The 16,861-nt window shown below is 42.2% G+C and overlaps 1 pseudogene; it reads left to right on the top strand.

The window, feature by feature from the left end:
• Window positions 1-5,394: 5,394 nt before the first annotated feature.
• LOC132590624 (small ribosomal subunit protein uS8-like) lies at window positions 5,395-5,797 on the top strand (annotated as a pseudogene).
• Window positions 5,798-16,861: the final 11,064 nt, after the last annotated feature.

Below are 16,861 nucleotides of genomic sequence, written 5' to 3'. Positions count from 1 at the left end.
GTGTGTGAGAGAGGGAGGGGGGATTCCCTGGTATGGAGGCCCTTCCCCCCTTTAGAAAGCGTGGGGGGGGAGGGAAATGTCTACTAGGCACTCTATTATTCCCTATGGAGAACAATTCCCATAGGGAATAATAGGGAATTGATCCGTGGGTATTGGGGGCTCTGGGGGGGGCAATTTTTTGAGGTAGAGACACCAGATTTTTAGTATAGCATCTAGTGCCTCTCCCCAAAATACCCCCCAAGTTTCAAAACGATTGGACCAGAGGGTCCAATTATATGAGCCCCAAAAGACAGTGCCCCTATCCTTAATTATTTCCTATGGAAGAAAGGCATTTAAAAAGGTGAGCTGTCCCTTTAAATGTGATGGCCAGAACTCCCTTGGAGTTCAATTATGCTTGTCACATCCTTGTTCCTGGCTCCACCCCCAATGTCTCCTGGCCCCACCCCCAAAGTCTCCTGGCTCCGCCCCCAAAGTCCCCAGATTTTTCTTTAATTGGACTTGGCAACCCTAGCTGTGGGCCATGTGATAGAAGCCAAGGACCAGCAGGCCTGTGGTTCTAGCCTTTTAGCTTGCATCAGAATCTCAGATTTCTTGCCATGTGTGTGTGTAAAGTGCAGTCAAGTTACAGCTGATTTATGGTGACCCCAGGAAAAGACATTTAAGGCAAGTGAGAAGCAGAAGTGGCTTGCATTTTCCTTACTTTGCAGAGTCTTCCTTGGTGGTCTCACCACCAAGTAGTGACCCTGCTTAGCTTTCGAGACCTGATGAGATTAGGCTATACCATGACACCTTTCCTTCCCTTCTTGATATGTCCAGACTAAATATCATAAAAGGGGAGGAACAGAAGGTTGGCTTGGATCAACAGGCAAAAAGATGTTCCAGAAGTATCTCCCTTGCTTAATTTATATAGTATAGATATCTATTTAGTCTTCTGGAGGTGTTCATTTATTGTGGTAAAATGAGAGATGGAGTATTTGGGGACTCATTAATCTTCACCTCTCCTCCTGTTCCTTTTGCCCTGTAGTTAAATTGTACAATCAGGGCCGTATTAACAATTAGGCCAAGTAGGCACTGGCCTATGGGCTCCCATGCCTTTAGGGGCCCCAAACCAACTCCCCCCCCCCAGTTTTCCTCCTGCTTGCAGCCCCCCCAGCCTGCATGTTCAGTCAGCAACTGAGCCGCTCTTTCCCCAACTTGCCTACGGAGGCTGCTGCTGGTGTTGTCACCAAGTTTGTCTCTGCCTCTCCCTTGCAGCATTGTCAAAGGGACTTTTGAGGAAGTGCCTGCAGGCTGCAGTAGGGGCCATGGGTGGTAGAGTGGGCACTCTGAGATAATTTGCAAGTGGGCCCCCAAGATTTTGACTGCCTAAGGGCCTCCACAGGGTTTAATCCAGCACTGTGTACAATTACAGTTTTTTTTTTTTTTGAAGGGGGGACAGAGGTCTTCTTGTATGCATCTGGCTGATGGACTGGGGAGAGAAAGTACATGCACAGCACCCATTTATCTGTTCAGTTCTTTATTAATCTAGGAATATGTGTGCAGAATATTACTTCCAACTGTATATAACTCTTAATTGAATGAGGATAGAGGTACTTATCGAACTACATTCCACGTAATCGTGAATGGGATTCAGTCAGTCAGTCCACATCTAAAAGCATTTATAGAAATGATAATAAATGTTTAGCCAAATCAAAGAGCAGATTTGGGAAAACTCAGGAAAGTTAAAAAAGTAAAATGAAATAGGTACTATGTGGCATATAGAACATTGACATGTAATACACATGCACACTATTAAAATAAACTTTAAAAATATATAAATAGAAAAATGGGACAAAACAGCCATAGGTTAGTTATGAATATTTAACAAGCTAGTGTTCAAAACAAACAAAAACTTCTAATGTTCATTAATTACATTCTTCTCCAAGATGCATAGAGTTACATTGGCGGGCTACAAAGAAGGAAAATAAAGTTAATACAATCAAAAGAAATAGCCTTGAAGTTATTTTTCAAATAAGCAAAGGAAACAGTTGAAGGATGATGTATGTTATGTAAATAACTAAGGGGAGAAAATTTCCTTATCTGAGTATTCTTAAAGTTTTGAGGGCACATCTCAAGAGCTTGTTTTATTGGAAAAATGACCTCGAAAACATCATCACTGACATTGGTTAATCTTGAGAGATTGTGAAGATATAGTCATAAGAAAAGTATGGGCAGGGCTTTTTTTCTACAAAAAAAGCCCCGAGTATGGGTGTATTTTAGAAATCCCCCAAGCTGTTAGCAAATGGAAGCTTATAATATAAAAAAGAATCCCAGTAAGTGTAACACGATGTACTTAAATTCATTTATTTCTAGAGGATGTGTTGACATTTTTTATATTTGAACAAAATTGAAAAGAAGCTTTCCCTATGTAACATGCACTTTTATAGCCTGCTTGTTCAAGTTTATGGCTTGACATGGCACAGAAGCTCATTGGGTTGAACAGAACAGCCTAGCAACCAATCACAGCATCACTGTAGCAGAGGTCAGCAGTGCTTGATTCCTTGCCCTGTCCAGCCATTTTGTGAACTTGGGAAGCAGGGATGACAATTAGGAAGGGTGGTAACAAAGTCAGACTACTAGTGATTATCTTATTAAGTGACCTAAATGTCTCATTATTCAAAGAATAACAATAGCCAGAAATATACAGGTTGGATTTTGTATCACAGAACAACCTGTGGTTGAGTGTGCCCCCTGACCCAATTAAGGAACACACTTGGAAATCCTGTAAAGGAAAGAGCTATAATATGTTTATTAATAAACAGGGAGAGTGCTGAATACATTTATTTATTACTTTAGATTTATTACTTTAGATTTTTATCGTGCCCTCTTCGCAAGTGGACTTGGAGCAGCTTGCAGAGGTAAAGGGCTTTTACATAAGGTAAAAGCCCTCAGAAGTTACAAAGTTTGTCCAAAGATCTTATACCCTCAGTGACATAATAAAAAACCCCCATACATTATTGGTTATTACAGGAAAAACCCATTATGACCAGGCAAAGTTCCATTGGACATTCTAAAGTTGGGATGTCCTCTGAAATTAGCATTTTGATGATAATTAGAAAAGAAACATAATCCTTTGTTTACCCTTTAAGACAACAACATGTATATCTAGTCTGAGGAGGTTTTCTCTTTTCAAGGACAGTATTTTTTCTATGCCAAGGCTGGTTTATCTCAGTCTCAGACATCTACATTCCATAACATATTTTGTGCCTTCCTTGTTAAATTTGAGTTTTGATTTTCCCAATTCAGGAGCCTACAGGCTTCACCTCTCCCCCACATTGTACTATTCAGAGAAGAAGTCTAACGGCCTTGGGGCTATTTGAGCCTTTATTACTTCTAACTAGCAGAGACATTCGGATAAATGTTCAAATTAGAGGAAAGAAAAGGTCCCCTGTGCAAGCATCAGTCGTTTCTGACTCTGGGGTGACGTTGCTTTCACAACGTTTTCACGGCAGACTTTTTACAGTGTGGTTTGCCATTGCCTTCCCCAGTCATCTACACTTCCCCTCCAGCAAGCTGGGTACTCATTTGACCGACCTCGGAAGGATGGAAGGCTGAGTCAACCTTGAGCTGGCTATCTGAAACCCCAGTTACCGCTGGGGATCAAACTCAGGTTGTGAGCAGAGTTTAGGACTGCAGTACTGCAGCTTTAACACTCCGCGCCACGGGGCTCTTCCAAATTAGAGAGTGTAAAGCTAATTCCCACTTTCCTTTTCTTAACTAAGCCAAACTGAGAAAAGTGAGTTTATATAAAATGTTAAAAGCCTTAATTCTAAATATCAAGAACATCATATTCTAACCTATGTAAATTTACTTTAGATTTCCTTCTTAACATTATAATTGGCTTAACTTCTATCCCTAAGTATGATTATAATATTTCTGGATATGTATATAAAATATTCAAGTTAATGCATTCCACATTTTAATTTTTATTTTAGTCTAGAACAAGCCTTTGACCTTGCTGTGAGGATGGCTCCCTCCCCAACTCTCCTCCCCCCCCCCCAAAAAAAAATACCCTGCAATAACTCCTGTGCTGGCAAGGGCAACATGGGCAGTTTTAAAGTTAAATTTTAAAATAACATAGGGGCTGTGGTTTAGCAATAGAGTATCTTCTTTCCATGCCAAAGGTGTCAGTCCAGGAGATCTCCTGTTACAAGGTTCAGGTAGTAGGTGATACAAAAGACCTAGATCTTGGCAACCCAGTCTAAGAAGATCATCCTAACCCTGGTGGACCAATGGACTGATTCAATATAAGGCAACTCCATGAATCATGTATAGCAGATTTTGTTTACAAAGATAGCAAGTGGGAATCTCTTATCTTGCCTAGATTAAGATTACATTCCAAATCAAAATCAAATTCTGTAGGAGCAACTTAGAAAAACAGCCAGAATGGTCTGAAAGAGAAATACATTCTGCTCTTAAAATAGATGGGCATAAAGGTGTGATTGCCAACTGTCTTATTCAACTGTATCTCTAATATTTTTGCAGGGTAATTTGTCCCTCTGAACTCTTTTCATGCAGGAAGGATTCTTTCTCAGTGGTGTGATGTTTGGTTGTAGAATATGATAAGGTAAAAGGCATGTCGCTATTTCATATCTCTTTAAAAAAAATTCTATTGCTGCCTGATAGGCTACAAAGACTCAGCCAACATCATTAAAAGAATCAGGGAGCTTTTGATTTTAATTGTATTTGTAATCCTCTCCACTGAAGCCTCAAATGCGTCGTTTGAAATCTAGCAGGGAATAAGAATTTCCACTGTAACCACTTTATGTTTGTGATACATTAAAAGGTGTAATCTAACTGAAATGTAAATCACTGTTCTTGAAAACAAATTACAAATGAAGATAACAGGGCAGACGCAGCACACAACCATCCGAATATCTATTGGAGGCAGTTTTCTTTCAGGCCCAAATTGCAGCAGGCCCTGCTATCATGGGTAATAGGGTGCTGCTAAGGCAGGTTGATTGCCAGTCTATGGTAAACAATCCTTTAAAATGCAGCCCCTGAATAGAGGAGCACACACAACATTAATCAATGGAATTCAAACACAGCCATGAGGGGAAAGTGACTGCTCTGCCCCTGTTGCTTTAACTTGCTGGTAAGTGGACAAACTACAGGGCTCCTTAAGGTACCTTCATAATCAACATCACTCTTGTGTAAAATCCTTCACTGGAAGACCTGCCCATGAGAAAATTAACACATTGTTGGCATTTCCTACAAACTCAAGCCAGACACCAAACTGGTGTGGAGAGCTGCAAACTGACATTTTGAAAGAGGCTTTGGAAAGTAGGCCGACTTCCTCATCCTAGATTGGAATTACATGTCATGTCTTCACCCATGTGTCCAATGCATTGCACCATGCTGCTCATGAATGTTCTAGAAGATGCTCGTAAAAGCAAGAACAATGAAGAGAGATGTGGGAGCATCAAGTTCTCATAAGGCCATAGTCCAAAGTGATCGTCCAGTTCTTAACTGTGATGATGAAGGTGAATTTGATATAACTGATGATCAAAGAGCAGGGGAAATTGTTGTGAATCTCACAGGCAGACTCAACAAGTGTGGTGTGATCATGATTAGTACAAGATTTGATGTCCAGCTGAAAGATCTGGAACAGTGGCAGAACAGTCCGCTTCCTTCATGTCAGTTAGGGTAGATTTTACTGGCCACTTCTGCTGGCATCATGGACCACAAGGGAGCAAGGCAAAAATATACAGGAGGAAAAATCCTGGGCTTCTTTTTCTAAACCTGTAAAAAAACATAAAAATAAAAAGGCCATTTGCCCAGTGCACCCAGGAGGAAAAATTCCCAGCTAAAAAACAGGAGTTATTTCCTTTTGCCCCTGTTTCATTGCCTGTATCACCAAACTGAATGTGTTCATGTTTGTTGGTATTGACTGGACTGACATGTTTTCCCACTGCCACTTGGAAACTGTGGTCTGATCTGGGCAGTTCTGACCAGGCTCCAGAATGATGAATGTTAATGACTGATTAATGCCAGCAATTTGTTGTTGTTCAGTCGCACAGTCAAGTTCGACTCTTTGCAACCCCATGGACAAAGTCACGCCAGGCCCTCCTGTCTTCCACCATCTTCAGGTCTGCTCAAATTCGTGTTTGTTATATCAGTAATGCTGTCCAGCCATCTCATCTTTCACCGTCCCCTTCTTCTTTTGCCTTCTGTCTTTCCCAACATCAGGATCTTCAGTGAGTGCTGCCTTCTCATTTGGTGGCCAAAGTATTTGAGCTTCAGCTTCAGCATCTGATCTTTGTACCACCTCAAAAGCAGCACACAGAATCCAGTCAGTTTAGCTGCTACCTCTGGGTTGGGAAATACCTGGAGATTTTGGGGGTGGAGCCTGTGGCAGGTGGGGTTTGGAGACAGGAGTGATTTCCATCAGGTATAATGTTCACACACACTAAATAATGCACTTTGCAACTGGATTTTTACTGTGTAAGAATAGCAAAATCCACTTGCAAAATCCATTTACAAACTTGAAAGCAACCACAGAGTGCAATTTCAAAGTAGCTGTTTTCTCCAGCTGAAATTATCTCTGTCACCTGGAGATAATTTGTAATACTGGGAGATCCCCAACCACTACTTGGAGGTTGACAACCCTAATTATTAGATGATTTTATATGATCCATGATCTACCCATGAACTTCCTAGTGCTTATATACCAGCAAGTTGATGAATTAATTGTCAACAGTGGCTACCTAGCCAGATGCCATGCTGAATGCCACAACAAAGCAGTTGCAAAGCATTGGTGCAATTCCATGAGATGTGGAATCAGTACAAAATACACATTGTGAAGGAGAAAAGTTGCCATGTCAATTGCATTTTCTGCAAAATTCTCAACAAACCTGAAAATATCCTCTGGAACTGGCTTGGGTAGGCATCACTTTCTCTGAGACTTGTGTAATGTGTTAAGAGCCATGTGAAGATGGCAAAATTTTAGCTGGCTGGTTTCTGCCCAAGTCATTGTTCTTTATAAGTGCACAGAACACATTTCCATGGGGAATTCTAATAGCTTCTTTAAAAAGCTTTCCAACAGAAGTGGATTCAGGTTCAGTGGATTCTAAAAGGGATACACTGCAATTAAGTTGCATTGTATATCTCAAAAGCTTCCAATTCTAATAATAAGAGTATTCATAATTCATGATAAGCACAATGATTAATATATTCTTCATTAACACAGCTCGTCATAAAATGATGGTTAAGTTTCATTAGGCAATGCAAGGGTGCAGGAAGCAATGCAGGTAAGATGATACGGTTCAAGCTACTGTTGTAAGTATTCTCCCCTTACCCTAACTTGGATGCAATTGCTTTATATATATTTTATATACTTCTACCTTTATATAAGTAAAAACCAACAAAAAGCTACATACGCAGAAATACACAAAGGTATCCACCTGTAAATTCAATGCCACTAACGAATATCTCTGACAGCACAAATTGGTAACAAATTGAGCAATCCAAGACGTTGCAATCAAGAGCGGCATGAAACACAGCCATTCATTTGTGGAAAAAGGGTTGAAAAATATTCTTGCTGCTTTCCCCCCCCTGTGATAATAATCATATCCCTCGGCTACAGGATAAGCCCTGCTTTCTTGGTTCATGACCATTAGGAAACAACTCTCCCATTGTTACTTTGCATGAGGAGAGGCTGCAAATGCTACGCTGTACAGGAAACAATGATGTGGGAATCATTCAGTGCAACCCTACACTGCGACAGGTGCCACTGTGAGACGTTTTAATTGATCTCATTTGTTAACTTATACCTGTAAATCACGCTGCTTATCATCATGGAACAAGCCATGGAAAAGAGAATTTGTCACTGAATAAAGATAGCCAGGCAGGTCCCCGAAAGGACTAGTCATATAGTTTTACTGGCTTAATTTCACAACAGTACATTAGATTGAAAGAAGATACCTAGAAAAATCCAAATTACACGCAGGCCTCTTGTTTCTTTATGTCACATTGACACAAAACAAGGTTCAAATGGTACTGCCAAGAGGACAGCACATGTTAGAGTTTTCTCCTTTTATGAGAAGGAGAGAGGGAGAGAGTCAGTCAATCCTGAACTTGTGAAAGGATCTCTGTTACTAAGAGCTAACATGAATCTTTAGTGTTATCTGAAGTCATAAGATTGCAATATATATTATCATGCCGGATATGCCATTAACAAGAGCATTATGGAACCGATGGCTGGGAGCGCTGCAGATGTGCTGTTCTCAGATTCTTAGAAAGGGACATTATATCTCTTGCAACCCAGCATCAAGCATCTCCCAACCCCCACAACAGTACAGAAAGTGGCTCAGTTCAGTTCTGCAGCTATCATACCCAGGAAAAGTCTGCCCATGGAGAAATGGCTCAATAGCAAGTGTGGTTGTCTAGGATTATGCCAACAGAGGCTGTTTTACTGGTGCCTGGGCTAGAGTCTGCAATGGACTCCAAGACTAGTGATCGTTGCAGGGATATTTCCTTATAGAAAGATATCAGTTTTCATCTGTTATCACACACACTAAATAATGCACTTTCAATCCACTTTCAGTGCACTTCCCAACTGGATTTTGTCAGTTCACACAAGTAAAATCCAGTTGGAAAGTGCATTGAAAGTGCATTATTTAGTGTGTGTGATTGCAGCCACAATTTCTGTTCCAGAGCAATGATATAGAAACTTGACTGATAACTGCAGTTTACTAGGAACTGTAAAGTTAACCAAACAGCAAAATTAAAAAACTTAAAGGATTGCATACAGAAATGAAAACACCACTGTTTCAGAGACTTGGAACATTTCAGTGAAAATAAAGAAAATGTGATGTCAATACCTTCATGGAGTTCTTATTTCTGTGTTTTAAAACCAGTATGAGATTCAATAGGAGAGAGATGCATTCACATTAATTAGTTGCATATTAAGAATAGTTTAGGTTTGGCCAAAAGCCACTTGTGATTCTCCCTCTCCAGTTGCTTTCTTGAGAAAAGGCCAGCAGACATCATCCCATGGTTTTGGATGATGGTACTGAAAGTCTGTCTAGTGAGTGCCAAGTGATTTTAAAGGCTCAAAGATCAAAATGATGTTATAAATTGACCTTCAGAGAATCCTCGTGTTGATGTGACAAATTCTTATAATAGCTGTTGTTGTAGTAACATCCTCCAGTGGTGACTGATGTGCTTTGATAAGATCAATTGAAACTTTATGCTTCCGAATTTGGCCAGAAGCTAGGCTTCAAGAATAGAACAAAGTCAACACTAAACATAGTCATAATACTATTTACAACACACTACAAGTGACAGGTAGCAGATAGAGAGATTCATCCTTTGTGTCAGATGAAGGAAGCAGTGGTGAAACCAGATTGATTAACAGGACAGCTTCTTGAACAGTGATAGGCCAAAGCAAGTAATATGGTATGGCCTGGATTCTATAAGTGATTCCAAGTCATGTTTGGTCTCTAGTCTGTGCATCAATCAGGCTGTAGTGACCTACTGTAGACCTGCAGAAAGCCTATATGCATAAAATTTATATATATTTAGGTTTTATTCAGTATGAAGAGGTTAATGTAATCCCAATTCATGCATAGATAATCCACAGTAATTTAAAGAGAAAGGGCTTCTGTGTAATTTTGGACAAGCCATTTTAGGCCCTGATGGCATATCTGTTTGTTTGTTTCAGCTTATATCCTGTCCTCTCCACAAGGCAGGGTCAGGGTGGGTTACATCAAAGCTAAACAATAATTTAAACAAAATGTGATTCAATACAGTAGTTAAAACATTAAAACCAATTCTAAAATTAGCTAAAAGACTCAGCCTTGACAATAATGATTTATTAGTCCAGAACAGATCCTGATTGCTAGAATAAAGGTGGTGGTGGGGGGGGAGAAGACCAACAGCAGGTGACGTTCACCACGTCAGCTAAAAACCTGGTGAAAGAGCTCTGTCTTACAGGCCCTGTGGGAAGCAGGTCCTGCAGGGCCCAGATCTCCAGTGGCAGCTCATTTCACCAGGCAGGGGCCATGGCCAAAAAGACTCTGGTCCTGGTCAAGGACAGTCAGATGTCTCGGGGGACAGGGACCACCAGAAGATGTTGGGTTGCTGATCTTAATGTCTGATGGGGCTCATACAGAGAGAGGTGGTCCCAAAGGTATGCTGGCCCCTGATCATATGGAGCTTTAAAGGTAAGAACCAGCATCTTGAACTGGATCTGGTACTCAGTGGGCAACCAGTGCAATTCACGCAGCACAGGATGGATCCACATCTGCACAGGCTATGACATCAACACCCATGCCACTCTGTTCTGCACCAGCTGGGGTTTTCACAGCAGGACCAAGGACAGTCCCACAGAGACAGAGTTACAATAGTCTAACCTGGAAGTGACCATAATGTGGGTCACTGTGGCCAGGTTGTGGGGGATGGGATATAGGACCACAACTGCCTGTCCTGCCTCAGATGAAAAAAAAGGCTGATCTGGCAGTGGTAGTAACCTAGGCCTCCATAGTCAGAAAGGCATCCAGGAAAACTCCCAGGCTCTTCACCCCCGATGTAGGCACCAATGGAGCCCCATAAAAGGATGGGCGCCTGATCTCCGAACCCAGTCCCCTGCAGCCTGTCACAGGACCTCTGACTTCAGTGGATTCAGTTTCAGCCAGCTCTGTTGCAACCATCCAGCCACAGCTTGTAATGCCCTACCCAGTTCCTCCAGGGCTGAGTCCAGGTGGCCATACATTAGTAGAGAGAGCAGGCTGTCATTCACATAGTGGTGACACCCCAGCCCATATCTCTGGATGATCTGGGCAAGGGGCTGCATATAGATGTTAAATAACATTGCAGAGAGAATTGCTCCCTGAGGCACACCACATTCTAATGGATGTCACTGGGACAGTTTTCCCCTGAGTTTCCCCTGACCCTGGAGAAAGGAGACCAGCCACTGCGAGGTCAGCCCCTGTATTCCTGCATTGGCAAGGTGGTGGGACAACACATCATGGTTAACTGCATCAAACACTTCTGACAGATCAAGAAGAATCAGTAGTGCTGAACCATCTTGATCCAGATTTCTTTGGAGATCATCCACCGAGGCAACCAACACCATCATCAAGTGCAAGAATCCAGGATGTCAGTGTCCTCCAAGAAAGCATCGCCGCCACCCTTGCTTTGCCCATGAATGGGAGGTTTGAAACTGGGTGGTAGTTTGCACTAACTGGGTCCAAAGATGTTTTTTTCAGGAGAAGACAGATCACTGCCTCCTTCAAAGCCCTCGGGAATGTCCTGTTGATAGGAACAAGTTGATAATCTTCTCCAGGGGAGTTTGTACCTCGTTACTGCATGCTTTTACCAGCCATGATGGACACAGATCAAGGGGGCAAGTGGTAGGTTTCACAGGTGCCAGGGAGAGCAGGCTGAAGTAATACAAAACTGGACCTGAAAAGAGGCAAGGGGCTTACAGTTCTCTTATTGTAGCAAAAGTGGCTGGGAGGTCATGTTGGAGCAACAGGACTTTATCTGCAAAAAAGTTCACAAAAGCCTTCCTGCCAATATTCAGTTCCCTAGCATTTGGCCTGTCCTGAGTCAAGGAAGTTAATGACCAAATTAGTCTAAATAATTGAGCCGGGTGTGATTTTGTAGAAGCTATGGAGGTCGCAAGCTCTTTGCCACACTCTCTCTAGTTGTCTTAGCTCCCATTTTATCTGCCTTAGCTCCGAAGAATACCTCAGAGACAATTTGGTACGGGGATGAAGAGGGCACTGGGGAGTGACCACATTGATGGTTTTGGAAAGACGGCCATGCCAGTCCTCCACTAATTCATCCAATGGGCCACCAGGGGGAAGTGGATCCTGCAGAGCTTCCTGGAACCTGCCAGGGTTCATTAGGCTCCATGGGAGAGCATAAATCCACTTTCTGCCTAACAAGCAGGGGTAGGCATACATAGCTAGGACAAGGTGGTCTGACCATGGCACCACACCCATTGTAATATGGTCCACCATGATCCCTGAAGCAAATATTAGATCTAGCATGTGTCCTGCTTGATGTGTGGGAGCCAAAACAACTTGGGAAAGCTTCAGTGCCATCATGGATGACACTAGGTTCTTCGCCTGAGAGGAGGTCGTATCCTCAGCATGGACACTGAAGTCTTTCAGAACCAAATGTCTGGGATACTTCAGGTGGATACAGCTTCCATCAGGCTAGGTAGGACACTGGTTGGTGCATTAGGCAGATGGTATACCAGCCAAATGGCCACACTTTCCTCGGCATCCCACGCCAAGCCCACACATTCAACTCTGGCAATCTTTGTCTCGGAGAGTGCCCTGAAGGAGAAAGACTCCTGGATAAGTAATTCCACACACCCTGCCCATCAGTCCAAGACTAGTGAAGGACAGAAAAACCAGGGCGGGGAAACCGTATCACCATCCCTCAACCACATATTGGTCACACAAGCCAGGTCTACTACCTGTTCTATTGGAGAATAGAGATCTTGTTATTAGACTTGGCATTGCACACTACCAGTGTCGGAGAAGGGTAGATTTTCCTATCCCCACAGCCAGCATCTTTCAAGATGGGATGAAGGTTGGAAGGGGACTGACCATGACCATATCTCCATCCCCTTCCCACTCCACCTTCCCCATCGCCATAATTCCCATGACCCATCACCACTGGGATCCCCGACCCCCACATGGCCTCCCCCATCAGATCCTATTGATCCAATTTGAATCCACTAGGTTGCTGGAGGCAAGTATGATGGCGTCTCAACATCGAAATAGTCTACATAATCACCGCACAAGAAGATTGCAAACACCCCCCCCCCCCCCAAACATACCCCATCTACTCCTGTTGGATAATACTATTAATTTCAGTGGGGCTCCATGGCTGCTTAGGGTTTCTCAATGTAGATTGGCTGCTGTACACAAATGATCAGAGAAATTTGATTTTCCTTCACATAACTTCAAACACATTTGTTTTAATTGATGTATTCATATGAAATCAATAAGTTTATTTAGGATGTTTCTAGGCTGCCTTTTCAGAATCCTAAATAAGCAATTAAGCATTGTGTGCTTGCTAGCCATATAGCCCATCAGGCTTTGTTCAGATTTTTTGTGTATGCTCCATGGTACTCCTTTGAACCATTTTACCTTGCATTCACAACTTTCATTTTTCATGAACAATCCCCAGGTCCCAATAGGCACAGGGAATGCATCTCTATTGTTGTTTCTACATCTGCAGCAGCCTTTGATACAATGGGCCATGCTATACTGAGTCACCTGGAAGGTGAGTTGAGTCTAGGTGGAGCAGTGTTGAGATGGTTTCATACTTTATATCTACTCTGAATAAACAAATGATCGTGGCTGTCTGTATTGTTGCCCAGTGTCTGAATGCCATGTTCAGATGTCTGAGGGAGAAGAAACTGAAGCTCAATGAGTGTGCTCATCCTACTCAGTTGGCATTCTCCCTCCTACAAAAATGCCAAATTATCTGAGTTAATTACTCCAAAGTGTAGAAGGGCTTTTATAATAGTGCACCTGAATGCTCTGTCTTCAGAAGTAACACTAGGAAGATTCAGTGGAATTCCATACTCAGACTCTGCAAAGGTGCAGAAACAAGATTGATTCTGTTGACCACATATTTTGTGATTGTCCTAAATTCTCAGAACCAAGAGCTGAACTGATATCCCTGTTATTTAATCAGAACTCTTTCTCCATAAGTGAAATCATACTGACTACTCAGAGGCAAAGATAAACAAACCACTCTTAGGCTGATTTCGCACTGACCTTAAAGTGGCGCGAGTACCCTCCTCACGCCGGCGGATCTGCAGGGATTTCGCACCAGAAGCGCCGGCGCACCCAGAAGAGCCAGCTACTTCCGTTGCTAAGCCAGCGCAAACATTTTCCTGCTTCTTGGCGGTTTCCGTTTGCACTGGCTTAGCGACGGAAGTAGCCGGCTCTTCTGGGTGCGCCGGCGCTTCTGGTGCGAAATCCCTGCAGATCCGCCGGAGTGAGGAGGGTACTCGCGCCACTTTAAGGTCAGTGCGAAATCAGCCTGAGTGTGGTGAAATCTTTGGCAGCTGTTAAGTTACACAATAACTAACTTTTAGGTTCTTCTCTTATTGAATGAAGATTTGCTATTTATGACTTTTTTATGACTTTGGTTGTACAGTAAGAAGTAAAAGCAAAGATTGCAGCCATCTATATTGTTGCCCAGTGTCTGAATGCCATGTTCAAATGTCTGAGAGAGAACAAACTGAAGTTCAATTCAGATAAGGTGAAGATGATGTTGACTGGAAGATGATACTAACCATTTAATGGGATTGTCATTTGTACCATCAATGATTTGCAGCTTTTACTGAAAATTCTGTTAAAAGCTTGGGAGTCTGAGATCCTGGTTTCCTTTACAAGCCCCTGATATATGTATAGTAGGCTTCCTGTTTGTTGGCATCTGATCACTTCATGCTTCAGTAACCTTGAGGCTAAATTACTGTAAAGTGTTCTATATGGGACTGCTCTTGAAGATTATTTGGAAACTGCAGCTGATGAAAGTGGGGCCATTCCTCTCCATTTATTAATGCTCACAAATTGTTTGGCCATAAGCAAATAGAGAAAAGATACAGAATACATAAAATAGTATTACACTTTAGGATATAATTGTTAAATGCCATAGACAACATTTTCGCCATTACAAGAGTCATGTGAGGGTTGACATCCGTGAACACCTTAGCTACAATCTCTGCAGTCCATTTTTGAATGCAAACTGTAACCTACTTGTCACAAATAATGCAATATATATTATGGTAAAAAAAAAGCCAGATAGTATCTAATTTTCCAGATCTGCAATCACAAAGCCACTGAGAAAATGGAATCCCTACAAAACCCAGTAAGGTGAGACCCTGTCACTCCTATTCCAAGGACTGGTTGCCAGTTAGTTTCCAGGTCTGATTCAAAATGTTGGTAATTACCTTTAAAGCCCTTCATGCCCTGAGCTCCACATACTTGAATGTCCTAGTTGCAACTTGATCTGAATAAAGAAGGTTCAATAAAGGCTACATGATATTGTCATAACACATACTACCCCATCTCACTTTCCCTAATGCCCTGACCTGGACAGTCCAGACTAGCCCATTTTTTCAGATCTTGGAAGCTAAACAAGGTCAGTCTTGGCTGGTATTTGGAAGGGTGACCTTCAAGGAATACATGTGCAGAGGTAGGCAATGGTAAGCCACCTCTGAAAGGTCTATTGCCTTAAAAACAAGTTTAACTCACCACCTAGTGGTGCATAACACTTAAAGAGCCAGCATTTTTGACTGCCAGACAATCAGGATCTCTTGGCTATTCTACACACAGTCATATGATAATTAATTAATTAATTACCTGCCCTTATTATAGATCAATGTCGAGATTACTAGCCATGTGAACCCGTCAAAACATAAGTTCTATTGTCCTATATTCTGAATTTTCATGCTTTTCATTAAAAAGTGAAAATGATTGCTTTGTATTAAAATAAGAGTTGTTTCAGTCCAACACCATAAACATCTGATAAAGGCAAAATAGCTCATAGGTACACTCCCACACTCAGTTCTAGCATTATCCATAGGAAAACTGAGGTAATTCATTAACATTGTGCTCTAAATCAATTTAAATAATTCTATATGGACTGGACTCAAAGGGTTGCTATTGAAGATCAGTTATCATCAAGGTGGGATCAGCTATCATCCAGGTGGGTTGCACAGGGTGCAGTCTTATCTCCTGTGATATTTAATCTCTGTGAAAAGCCTTAGGAGAAATCATTTCTTGTTTTGGAATTGGTTGCCTTCAATATATTCACCTCTGTATCTGTCTGTTCATATTACCTCATGATGCAGTGAACCACTGCCTGTCTGTGGTGGCTAAATGATTTAAGAGTGAACAATGGAAATTAAATCCTGACAAGATGAAAATAATGCTGATTGGGAAGACTGAGGTGTGCTTCCCCCTATTGATGGAGTTTAGCTGACCCTTGCTGACTTGATTTAGAGCCTAGGAGTTAAGAAGAAGAAACTAGCTTGGTGTAATAGTTAAGAGCATGGACTCTAATCTGGGAGAACCAAGTTTGATTCCCCACTCCTCCACATGCACCTGCTGGCATGATCTTAGGTCAGCCACTAGTTATCAGCAGAGCTGTTATCTCAAGAGCAGACCTCTGAGAGCTGTCTCAGCCCCACTACCTCACAGGGTGTCTGTTGTGGGGAGGGGAAGGGAAAAAACATTGTAAACTGCTCTGAGACTTCAAGTGAAGGATGGCTATAAATCCAATCTCTTCTTCATTACTCCTGGTGAAGCAAGTTGATGTTTTCTTCCAACTTTGTTTTGTCCAGAAGATGACCCCCTACCTAGACTTGGCAAATCTGGCTGGGATCTATGCCATGGTAACAGTGAAACTAGACTGCTCTAATGCATTTTAAATATGTCTGCCCTTGAAATCATATCAGAGAATTCAGATGGTAAAAATGACACTCCTTGGTTACTGTAGGACTTAGATGGAATATTACACCCACCCTGCAGTCACTCTATTGGTTGCCCATCAGTTAGGATCAATTCAAGGCAGGGCCATAGCCAATCTTCCCTAATTTTCCCTTTCAGTGAAAGGGAAGATTGGGTGGAGGTGCTGCAGATTCTATAGAGTGCATTGTCCCTGTGCCCCTCCTGCAGGGAGTACTGATTCAAAGTACTGGCCATCACATATAACTCCCTTCATGACCTTGGGCCCTTGTATCTGCAGGACTGCCTCTCCTGCTATTTCCCACTATGACAGCGTCACTCATCTGAGCAGGGCCTTGTAAAGGTACTGCCATGCAAATGGGTGAGATCAAGAA

Source organism: Heteronotia binoei, unplaced genomic scaffold (genome assembly GCF_032191835.1).
Source record: "Heteronotia binoei isolate CCM8104 ecotype False Entrance Well unplaced genomic scaffold, APGP_CSIRO_Hbin_v1 ptg000411l, whole genome shotgun sequence".
NCBI lineage: Eukaryota > Metazoa > Chordata > Lepidosauria > Squamata > Gekkonidae > Heteronotia > Heteronotia binoei.
The sequence above is the reverse complement of the archived record's forward strand: the minus strand, read 5'-3'. Positions and strand labels throughout refer to the sequence as shown.